Source organism: Lycium ferocissimum, chromosome 5, assembly GCF_029784015.1.
Source record: "Lycium ferocissimum isolate CSIRO_LF1 chromosome 5, AGI_CSIRO_Lferr_CH_V1, whole genome shotgun sequence".
Lineage (NCBI taxonomy): Eukaryota > Viridiplantae > Streptophyta > Magnoliopsida > Solanales > Solanaceae > Lycium > Lycium ferocissimum.
In genome coordinates, this window is record NC_081346.1 from 31,028,164 (window position 1) to 31,039,088 (window position 10,925).

A 10,925-nucleotide genomic window follows, 5' to 3' on the forward strand; every position below is an offset into this window, starting at 1 on the left:
CCAGGCAGTATCCATATCTTTACTTCATATATTCAGTGCAGTTATCAGTTTCAGTTCCATTACTTACAGTTCTTTCTTTTAGTTCGCTTTACATACTAGTACAATTTAAATATGCTGATGTCCCTTTTATTACTTGGGGGCCTGCATAACGACTTACAGGTTGATGATTCTGCTAGCTAGGACTTGCTCGTATCGGCTGCTTGGTGAGCCCCAGTTCCTTGGGGGCGTTATCATACATTTAGTCTTTTCAGCATAGTAGTCAGTTGGGTACGCTGGGGCCTTGTCCCGGCAGATAGTTGTCTTTTCAGTATTCATTAGAGGCTTCATAGACTATAGTCCAGTTAGTCAAATTTTAGCCGGTTTTTCATGTGTTGGCCTTGTTGGCTATTTATTTCAGATGTTCAGACTTATTCAGTATTTTCGCATTAATACTATTGCAGTCAGACTTTTAGCAGATCAGCATGTGTTAGTCTTATTTTACTTATTTCAGTATGTTTTGGTATCACATGTTAATTCAGCCAGCCAATGGGTTCGCTCGGTCACAGGCATTTAGGCACCCAGTGTCGTGTTACACCAAGGCCTTGGTTCGGGGTATTACAAAGCTTGGTATGTAAGTACTAGGTTCAAGTGTCTGAGGGAGTCTATGAAGCCGTATCCAGTGGGGTCGCCTTTATATATGTGTGGCGCCCACACATATAAACAGTTGATCACCAAGACATTCAGGATTTATTTCACTTCTTTCATACTCTAGCTCGTGTAGTTAGAGCAATACTTTTAGAAATTCTTCTAACTCGTGCGAATTACGTATTTCATAAATGGCTCCGAAAAGAAAGTACAACAAGAGGATTTCAGCTACTAGCCAGAGGGCTACTGCTAATGCAGCCCCAAAAGAGAACACTCAGGCTCAGATGGCCGCCCTAGCTAATGCTACAGCTACACCTCCCAATACTTTGAACGCGGACGTTAGAGGAGCTATTCAGCTACTCACCCAGATTTTGGCTAACCAGGCCCAATGACAAGAAACGGTCCCTAGCTCAGGTTCTAGTATTGGGTCAAACAGTTCTAGGACTCAGGAGTTTTACGCGGATGAAGCCGCCAGTGTTCACAGGGTCTGCGAAGGATTAGGACCCACATAATTACATTGATGGGCTACAGAAGGTGTTCCGCATTATGCATGCTACGGAGATAGAGGCAGCGGTGTTTGGTGCTTTCCAGTTGCAAGATGTGGCCCATATTTGGTGTGAGACATGGGAGCAGTCCCGAGGGAAGGATGTATTCCCTGCTACTTGGGATGAATTTGCAGATGATACTGAGTTTGAGAACCTAAGGCAGAATGACATGACTGTCCAGGATTACTATCTCAAGTTCGTGCCATTGTCCAGACATGCTCCTCACATGGTTCCTGATATGAGGGCCGTGGTTAGAAGGTTTGTACTTGGGCTTAAACTCGAATTACATAGGGATGCCAATACAGCTGCTCAGAATGATAAGATGACTATTTTCAAGATACTGGCATTTGTGCAAGGTAACAAGACTAGGTTGAAGGAAGAAGAAGCCCTGCAGAAGCAGAAAGATAAGGAATTCAACAAGAGGGCTAAGTCTGCTGGTTTGTCAGGGAGGATCTGAATGAGGTGGGAATCATTAGTTCTTTAAGAATAGGTAATCTGGACCTATTACCTCTACAGCTAGTGCCCCATCTCAGAGGTCTAAGTTTAATAAAAAAGGCCAAAACTTTAGAATAGCAGGCTCTCAGTCATAGGCCAGCGTGACCGACCGTGGTTTCCAGCATCCTACTTGTAACACTTGTGGTAAGAGGCACTCAGGATTATGTCGTTCGGCCAGATGGTTGCTTTGGGTGAGGTCGATCGGGTGGGTTTTACGTGGGATTGCTGTCGGCGAGACGAAATCTCGGAGGTAATGTAGCTCAGTCCACTAATTCAGCAGCTCCCCAAAATTCTCAAGCCCAGCAGGGGCGTGGAGCAGTAAAGTCTAGAAATACAGGCGGTGGTTATAACCGTCTGTATGCACTATCAAGTCATCAGGATACAGAGGCCCGTGGAGATGTTATCACAGGTATGCTAACAGTCTTCACCTTCAATATTCTTGCTCGTATAGACCCCGGATCCACTCTATCTTATGTAACCCCTTATATTGCTAAGAAATTGGGGATAGAACCCGAAAAGTTGCATGAATCCTTTGAAGTATCCACACCAGTTGGGGAATCAGTTATAGCTAGACGTATCTATAGGGGTTGTCCAGTGTTAATCTATCGCCGCAATACCATAGCAGACTTAGTAGAAATAGAGATAGTAACTTTAATGTAATCATGGGTATGGATTGGTTAGAGTCATGTTACACCTCAATGGGTTGTAGAACCAAAGCAATAACCTTTGATTTTCCCGATGAACTTATAGAATGGAAGGGTAATTCAGTAGCACCCAGGGGTAGATTTATTTCCTATCTTAGAGCCAGAAAGATGATTTCCAAGGGGTGTATTTACCACTTAGTTTGAGTCAATGATGCAGATGCCTAGACTCCGACTCTCCAGTCAATACCAATTGTCAGTGAGTTTCCAGAAATTTTTCCAGATAATCTACTTGGAGTTCCTCCCAATAGGAAAATTGAATTTGGGATTGACCTACTTCCCGACACTAAGCCGATATCTATTCCGCCGTATAGAATGGCCTCAGCAGAATTCAAAGAGTTAAAAGTTCAGTTAAAAGGTCTTCTTGACAAGTGATTTATAAGGCCAAGTGTCTCACCTCGGGGCGCACCGGTCTTGTTTATCTGAAAGAAAGATAGATCCTTGCGTATGTTTATAGACTACCGCCAGCTGAACATGGTCACTATTAAGAACAAGTACCCTCTCCCCATAATTGATGATCTATTTGACCAACTTTAAGGTGCTTAGTGTTACTCCAAGATTGACTCAGGTCCGGCTACCATCAGTTAAAGGTTAAGGAAGTTGATATTCGTAAGACTGCCTTCAGAACCCGATATGGTCACTTTGAATTTCTTGTCATGTCCTTCGTATTGACGAATGCACCAATAGCTTTCATGGACCTTATGAACAGAGTCTTCAATGCTTAGCTAGACTTATTTGTCATTATGTTTGTTGATGACATATTGATGTATTCCCGTAGTGAGGCTGATCATGCAGAACATCTCAGAATAATGTTGCAGACATTTAAGGATCACGAACTTTTTACTAAATTCTCCAAGTATGAGTTTTGGCTCAAGTTAGTGGCATTCTTAGGCCATGTGATTTTAGGCGAAGGTGTTGAAGTCAATTTTTAGAAAATTGATGTTGTTAAGAATTGGCCCAGACCCACCTCAGCATCAGATATCAGAAGTTTCTTGGGTCTGGCAGGCTATTATAGGCGTTTTGTTGAGGGATTTTCCTCCATCTCAGCTCCGATGACTAAGTTGACTCAGAAGAAAGTCAAATTTCAATGGTCAGATGCATATGAATAGAGTTTCAAAGAGTTGAAGAAAAGATAGATTTACACGCTCCGGTTTGAACGCTACCGGAAAGGAATGAAGGGTTCGTGGTTTATTGTGATGCTTCAGGAATTGGTCTTGGATGTGTTTTAATGTAGCATGGTGAAGTAATAGCTTATGAATTTAGACAACTTAAGGCTCATGAAAAGAATTATCCAACTCATGATCTAGAATTGGCAGTTGTGGTTTTTGCATTCAAGATTTGGCGTCATTATTTATATCGAGTGCACGTCGATATTTTCACTGACCATAAAAGCCTGTAGTATATTTTCAAGCAGCGTAAACTGAATCTTAGACAAAGAAGATGGTTTGAGTTGTTAAAAGACTATGATGTGGATATTCTCTATCACCCAGGGAAGGCTAATGTTGGAGCTGATGCTCTTAGTCGACGTTCCATGGGAAGTTTGGCTCACGTTGATGTAGATAAGAGAGTTATGATGAAAGAAGTTCACCGTTTGGCCAGCCTTGGAGTTCGACTTTTGGACTCCGAAGATGGCGGAGTGGTTGTTCAGAATAGAGCTCTTTCCTCCTTAGTCGTTGAAGTTAAAGAGAAGCAGTATAATGATCCCTACTTATTGCAGCTAAAAGAGGGGATTCACAAACATAAAACGATGGCCTTTGAACAAGGGGAAGATGATGGTACCTTGAGATACGGAGGCAGATTATGTGTACTAGATGTAGATGGGCTCAGAGAACGAATTATGTCAGAAGCTCACAATTCCAGGTATTCCATTCACCCAGGTTCCACGAAAATGTATCATGATCTTAAGGAGATTTATCGGTAGAACGACATGGAAAAAAACGTAGTATATTTTGTGGCTAAGTGTCCGAATTATCAGCAACTGAAAGCCAAATACCAAAGGCTTGCTAGCTTGGCTCAGAATATTAGTATTCCTGTTTGGAAGTGGGAGATGATAAATATGGACTTCATAACAGGGCTACCTCATTCATCTAGGCGGCATGATTCAATTTGGGTGATTATGGACAGACTTACAAAGTCAGCACACTTCGAGCCAGTTAAGACAACAGATTCAGCAGAAGATTATGCCAAGTTATATATTCGTGAGGTTGTCAGGTTGCATAGGAATCCAGTGTCCATTATTTCAGATCGTGGTGCCCAGTTCACAGCCACCTTTTGGAGATCCTTTTAGAAGGGATTGGGTACCAAGGTAAACCTCAGTATAGCTTTCCACCCTCAGACGGATGGCCAGGCAGAGCGCACAATTCAGACCCTTGAGGATATGTTGAGAGCATGTGTCCTAGACTTCAAAGGTAATTGGGATGTTCACTTGCCTCTTATTGAGTTTGCTTACAATAACATTTATCATACTAGTATTGGAATGGCACCGTATGAAGCTTTGTATGGGCGCAGATGTAGATCACTAATTGGTTGGTTCGAAGTTGGTGAAGCAAAATTGTTGGGACCAGATTTGGTCTATCAGGCTATGGAGAAAGTCAAGTTGATTCAAGAGCATTTGAGAACGGCTCAGAGTCGCCAAAAGTCTTACACAGATGTGAGACGGAGAGACTTAGAGTTTCGAGTTAATGATTGGGTGTTCTTTAAAGTCTCGCCTATGAAGGGAGTAATGAGATTCAGTAAGAAGGGGAAGCTCAGTCCCAGATATATTGGACCTTATAGAATCCTGCGAAGGGTTAGTCAAGTAGCCTATGAGCTAAAGTTACCACAAGAGTTGGTTACCGTTCATCCTGTGTTCCATGTGTCTATGTTGAGGAAGTGTGTGGGAGACCCATCGTTGGTTGTTCCTGCTGATACTATAACGGTTAAGGATGGCCTAACTTACAAGGAGATCCCTGTGGCTATTCTTGATCGTCAAGTTCGCAAGTTGAGAACTAAGGAAGTAGCCTCAGTAAAGGTGTTATGGAAGAGTCAGAAATTTGAAGAAGCTACGTGGGAAGCAGAAGAGGACATGAAGTCCAAATATCCTCATCTCTTTAGAGAGCCAGCAGATCATGTTGGAGGTAATTAACCTTCCTATTCAGACCTCATGTTTTAATTTCCATGTTACCTGTATTCAGTTAAGTTGAGCAGTCACTCAGCTCAGTGTTCATTCAGTCAGTCTAGTAGTTATTCAGTTCAGTACTCCTTCAGTTTAGTATTCATGTATTCCTAACAGTAGTGTATACATGTTCCTATCAGTTCCGTTTTACCACAATCTATCATTCGAGGACGAATGAACCCAAGGAGGAGATATTGTAACACCCAGTACCTTTAAACTAGCTTACGTTCATGATTCAGGACTTAGAAACTGAGACAGAAGTGTTGGAATTAAAACTTGATTTCAACGATAAAATTGCGGGCTATGTCAAAAAGGACATGTCGTACTTCAAGGTGCAGGCCGTACTTTCAAGCCGCACTTTGTTTGGGAAAAAGTTGAAGTTTTTGGAAATTGCCATCGAGGTACGGGCTACAAGTACGAGTCGCACTTCAAAGTGCGGGACGTACTTTGTGCCCGTACTTTTCCCGCTTGTTGAATAGTATAAATGACTTCGCTTTTATTCCCCACTTTTCGGCTCCCAAGCCCTAGAACGAACAACTCTCATTCTCCATCACCAAGAACATTAAGGTAAGCAATCCCAACCTATTTCAAATGGATTCTAACATATGTTATGAACATTAAGCAAGAATTCATCATTGTTAACCTAGGGTTTTCAAGAAAACCCATCTAAGGGTTCAATACTTAAGCTTTTGGGATACTTATCAAAGTTCAGACCTTTCTTACAATATTTGAGGCTAACTATCTATGTTAGGAAATGTTCATGATTCTCCCTATGCCTCATTATTCATGCTTATCAGTGATTTGACTCAGAATATAGTTATGCCCTAGTTTCATGAATAATTGTAGAACTGCTATCTTCTAGGGTTATAGATCCATAATTCGTTCATGGTTATCATTTTGAATATCATGAACTCAGTACGTAATCATTATAGACTTGTTTATTGACATCACATGAGTCTCAGTCAGTGTATAATCAATTATTGGCTTAAGTTCCATAATCAGAAACAATTATCATGCTGCCAGTTATATCTCAGTCTCAATATCATGAATTGTTTAATGTTGAACACCTGTAACTGTATTTTTAGGCCCTAGGCCACAGTTTACGCTTACGCATTGCTTGGGCCAGAGGCTACAGATTTTTGTGCACAGTATTTGGGCCCTAGGCCACAATTTATATTTACAGTTATACCTATGATTCTTTATTCAGAACCAGGCAGTATCCATATCTTCACTTCATATATTCAGTGCAGTTATCAGTTTTAGTTCCAGCACTTACAATTCTTTCTTTCGGTTCGCTTTACATACTAGTACAATTCAAATGTGCTAACGTCCCTTTTATTGCTTGGGAGAGATGCAGGCAACAACTTACAGGTTAACGATTCTGCTAGCTAGGACTTGCTCGTATCAGCTGCTTGGGCGTTATTATACATTTAGTCTTTTCAGCATAGTAGTCAGTTGGGTACGCCGGGGCCTTATCCCGGCAGACAATTATCTTTTCAGTATTCATTAAAGGCTTTATAGACTATAGTCCAGTTAGTCAAATTTTAGCGGGCTTTTCATATGTTAGACTTGTTGGCTATTTATTTTAGATGTTCAGACTTATTCAGTATTTCCGCATTAATACTATTGCAGTCAGACTTTTAGCAGATCAAAGATGTGCTAGTCTTATTTTACTTATTTCAATATGTTTTGTATCACGTGTTGGTTTAGCCAGCCTATGGGTTCGCTCAGTCACATGCATTTAGGCACCGAGTGTCGTATTACGCCTAGGCCTTGGTTCAGGGCGTGACATATAAGACATCATGTAGAAGTAGGGTTCGACCGCCACCCATCTCTAGTTTGCATGTACCAACCCCTTTTTCGGCCGTCACCCATCTCTAGTTTGCATGTACTAACCCCTTTTACTTCAATTGAAGCATTATTTCCTACATAAAGTCCCGAAGGCAGCCGACAGTACTCAACAAACAATCCTCTGTCTCTGGCTATGTGGTCTATGACACCTGAGTCTACAGTTCACTAAAAATTAACATCAACCATTAATGTTGTACTGGAGACATAAAAAATTGAGGATTTTCAGTATATGATGTTACCTTATGCTGCTCTGGATAAATTATGTGCATAATGACCCATCTTGTGGCAAGAATAACACTCCACTTTGGTCATATCAACCTTATTATCACCACGTTTTCCTCTCTTCTTTGATTGAGGTTTACCCTTCTGATTCGGCTTACTAGATCCCTTCTTTTGCTTAGGGTTAAAAGTCCCTGTAGATTCAGCTAGAAAAGCTTGTACAATTATTTTACAAGCGCCACGACGCCCATCTTAAAGAACAACATAGTATTCAATGCCTTCAAAAAACTTGATATTTCATCGTGGGTCATATGAACCTTCATATATTCCCAACTAGCAGGAAGAGGTCTAATAACTTGACTTGCACTTGCTGTTCATCAGAAAGATTATGACTAGCTAATTTTAGCGCCCTTATCATGTTTGACATATCTCTTAAATGTTGCTTCATCGATGTGTTAGAGCGCAATCTATATGAGTCAAACTTGATGGTCAACCTCTTAAATTTTGTAGCAGAAGTGCCACACCAAACTTATCTTTCAGTGCTATCCACATTGCTTGAGCCATTGGATAAGATTCAAATTCACACATCAGATCATTAGCCATACTGCTCCGCTACGTTATGTGAGCAATTCTATTCTTTTTCTTCCAGGCTTGAAAAGCCTCTTTTCTTTCTTATGCTACTCTGTGTTTCCACTAGGCGGCTCAACCATTGTTGAGAGTCTCCAAAACACCTTGCTCTTCAAGGACATATTAAATTTTTTACGGTGCCAAATGTCATAATTGTCACCATTCAGTTTCTCATCCTTATTCAATTAAGCAATGATAGTCTTTGAAGCTATTTCTAAAAAAAATTAAGCACATAAAAAAGACACAGCACATGTGAGCTCATACAAATATATTAATTTGCTACAAAGGTTGCATCTAAATTAATATCGATGCGCTATAGGCCCATGTTCAAAAGTCTATGTTTGTCTTACTTTTATCACATGTAACTATAAGCATACCAATATTCTGTAGATCAATTATACGCAAATCAAAAAATAATAATAGTTCTAAATGAGCAACTTGTCTACCAATTTAGAACTCCCACTCGGAAAGAAAAACGTGTCATTATTTTTCATAAAAGTAACATAAACTATAATCATGAAAATTGTTCTTTGTTATTTTAAAATTAAACATGTTCATGAAAAAAGAAATTATTACAATTTTTTTCTTTCTAAAAATAATTAGATTTGTAATTTTTTTACTTCCGGTGAAAATGAAAAAAATTTGTAGAGCAACCAACTTTAGTGTCACGACCCAACCCCGTGGGCCGTGACTAGTGCCCGAGTTGGACACTCGTACACGTACCTGTTAGATGTAGATAAACTGAAACTAAACACAATATGGGAGCTTGTAAAAACAAGATGTTATCTCAGAACGTCACATATATATATATATATATATATATATATATATATATATATCAAGGTAACTTTGTTTTACGAGGAGTCACAACCAATCAAGCATGACATAATACGCAAGCCGACAAGGCTGACACTACATACGGGAACATCCCAAAATAAGTACGCAAGCCGACAAGGCTGCCACTACATACAACATCCCAAAATAAGTACGCAAGCCGACAAGGCTGCCACTACATACGGGAACATCCCAAAATAAGTCATATTGACACAGCTAAACAACATCTATATACAACCCACACATATGTCTACAGACCTCTAAGAGTATCGATAGTGAAATATGACGGGACAGGGCCCCGCCGTACCCCCGGATAAACATATATATACATCAAAAGATCCGTACCAAAAGTCTAGGCTCGGAACAATGGAGCACTCCAAGACAATTTGAGTAGAAGTCCTAAGTCGGAGGATCACCAAATCGAGTATCCGTACCGCGGGCATGAAACGCAGCCCCCCGAAGAAAGGGGGTCAATACGAGATATGTACTGAGTATATAAACCATGAAATACATTAAGGAAGATCATAACCGAAGTGATTCCGGAGACAAGTATGATAATCAAGAAATCACGGCGTACCGTGCCTTATGAAATAAAATCATGCATAGCTATATCATATACCATATCCCAAGCGACATGGACTCGGTGAATAAGTCGTATACATGTATACCATGCCCGGCCCATCATGGGACTCGTTGCCATCATCACATCATCATATCATTATATCATCGTGTATATATATACGTGCCCGCCCTCTACGAGTGGGGACTCGGTGAATAATGCGGTGAACCGTGCACGAATACATACTAGGCCCGGGACTTGGTAAAAGATATAATGACAACATGTAGCGAATGAGAGTGAGCAACCATATGCAAACTAAATCATCATCGAGACTCAATGGAATATGTAAAATGAACCAACACTCGAGTATCAAAGAACGACGATATGTCAAGTGTTCTTTGAATATCACGATAGATTATATCAAATAGACCTCCGAATCATAGACACGTATCAAGATAACATGAAATAGCTTATGGAAGTCAAGGACATTAGCCATCCTAGTGTCTATAAGAATAGGAGGCTTATACATTCGTCGTTGTTCGTTTCATATAAATCATGCCAAAAGAAAGAAAGGATAGCTTTACATACCTTTATCGCTATCCGTGATACAATACGTATACGCCGCCCGAAGTGTCTCGACCTATATTAAGACGTTAAGAACTGTGGTTAAGCTACGGGAAGGTTCAAAACGTATTCCAACATTAGTAGCTCATTTCTAGAAAATTAGGCGGCATTTCCCCTATATTCAAGCCAACTTTAAACAACCAAGTCAACATCAATAACCACATGTTCAAGTTCTATATCAAGTCTAGCCAAGACAAGATTCGAGGATACTCCGAACAGCCCGCATAACATTCCAATCAGCCCATACATTACAACATTCAATAATAATTAACCTAACGACTACGACATATTCAAGTCATTCTTAATAATCTATAGTCATAACATTTCATCGAAACGACCTCATAATAGTCCAACCATTACAACAACACGATGCAAAGTCTTAACTATACTTAATCCTCCAATTCAACAAGAATAACAACACGCCCCAAAACAGCCCCTAATTAACATAACAATGCCCGATAATCCTACGAGTACCTAAGAACATACCAAGCAAACCACATACGCTTCATATGCGATATCTTATACGCTTCTTTTATCCAAATTTGTGAATCATATCAGCAACACTTGACAACAACATCAATTATTCGTACACGACAACAACATCAATTATTCAACAAGTTCTTAAAACAGCCCACAAAATAAATACAACTTCAACTTTAACCATCAATTTCCTTCACTTCCATCATATAATC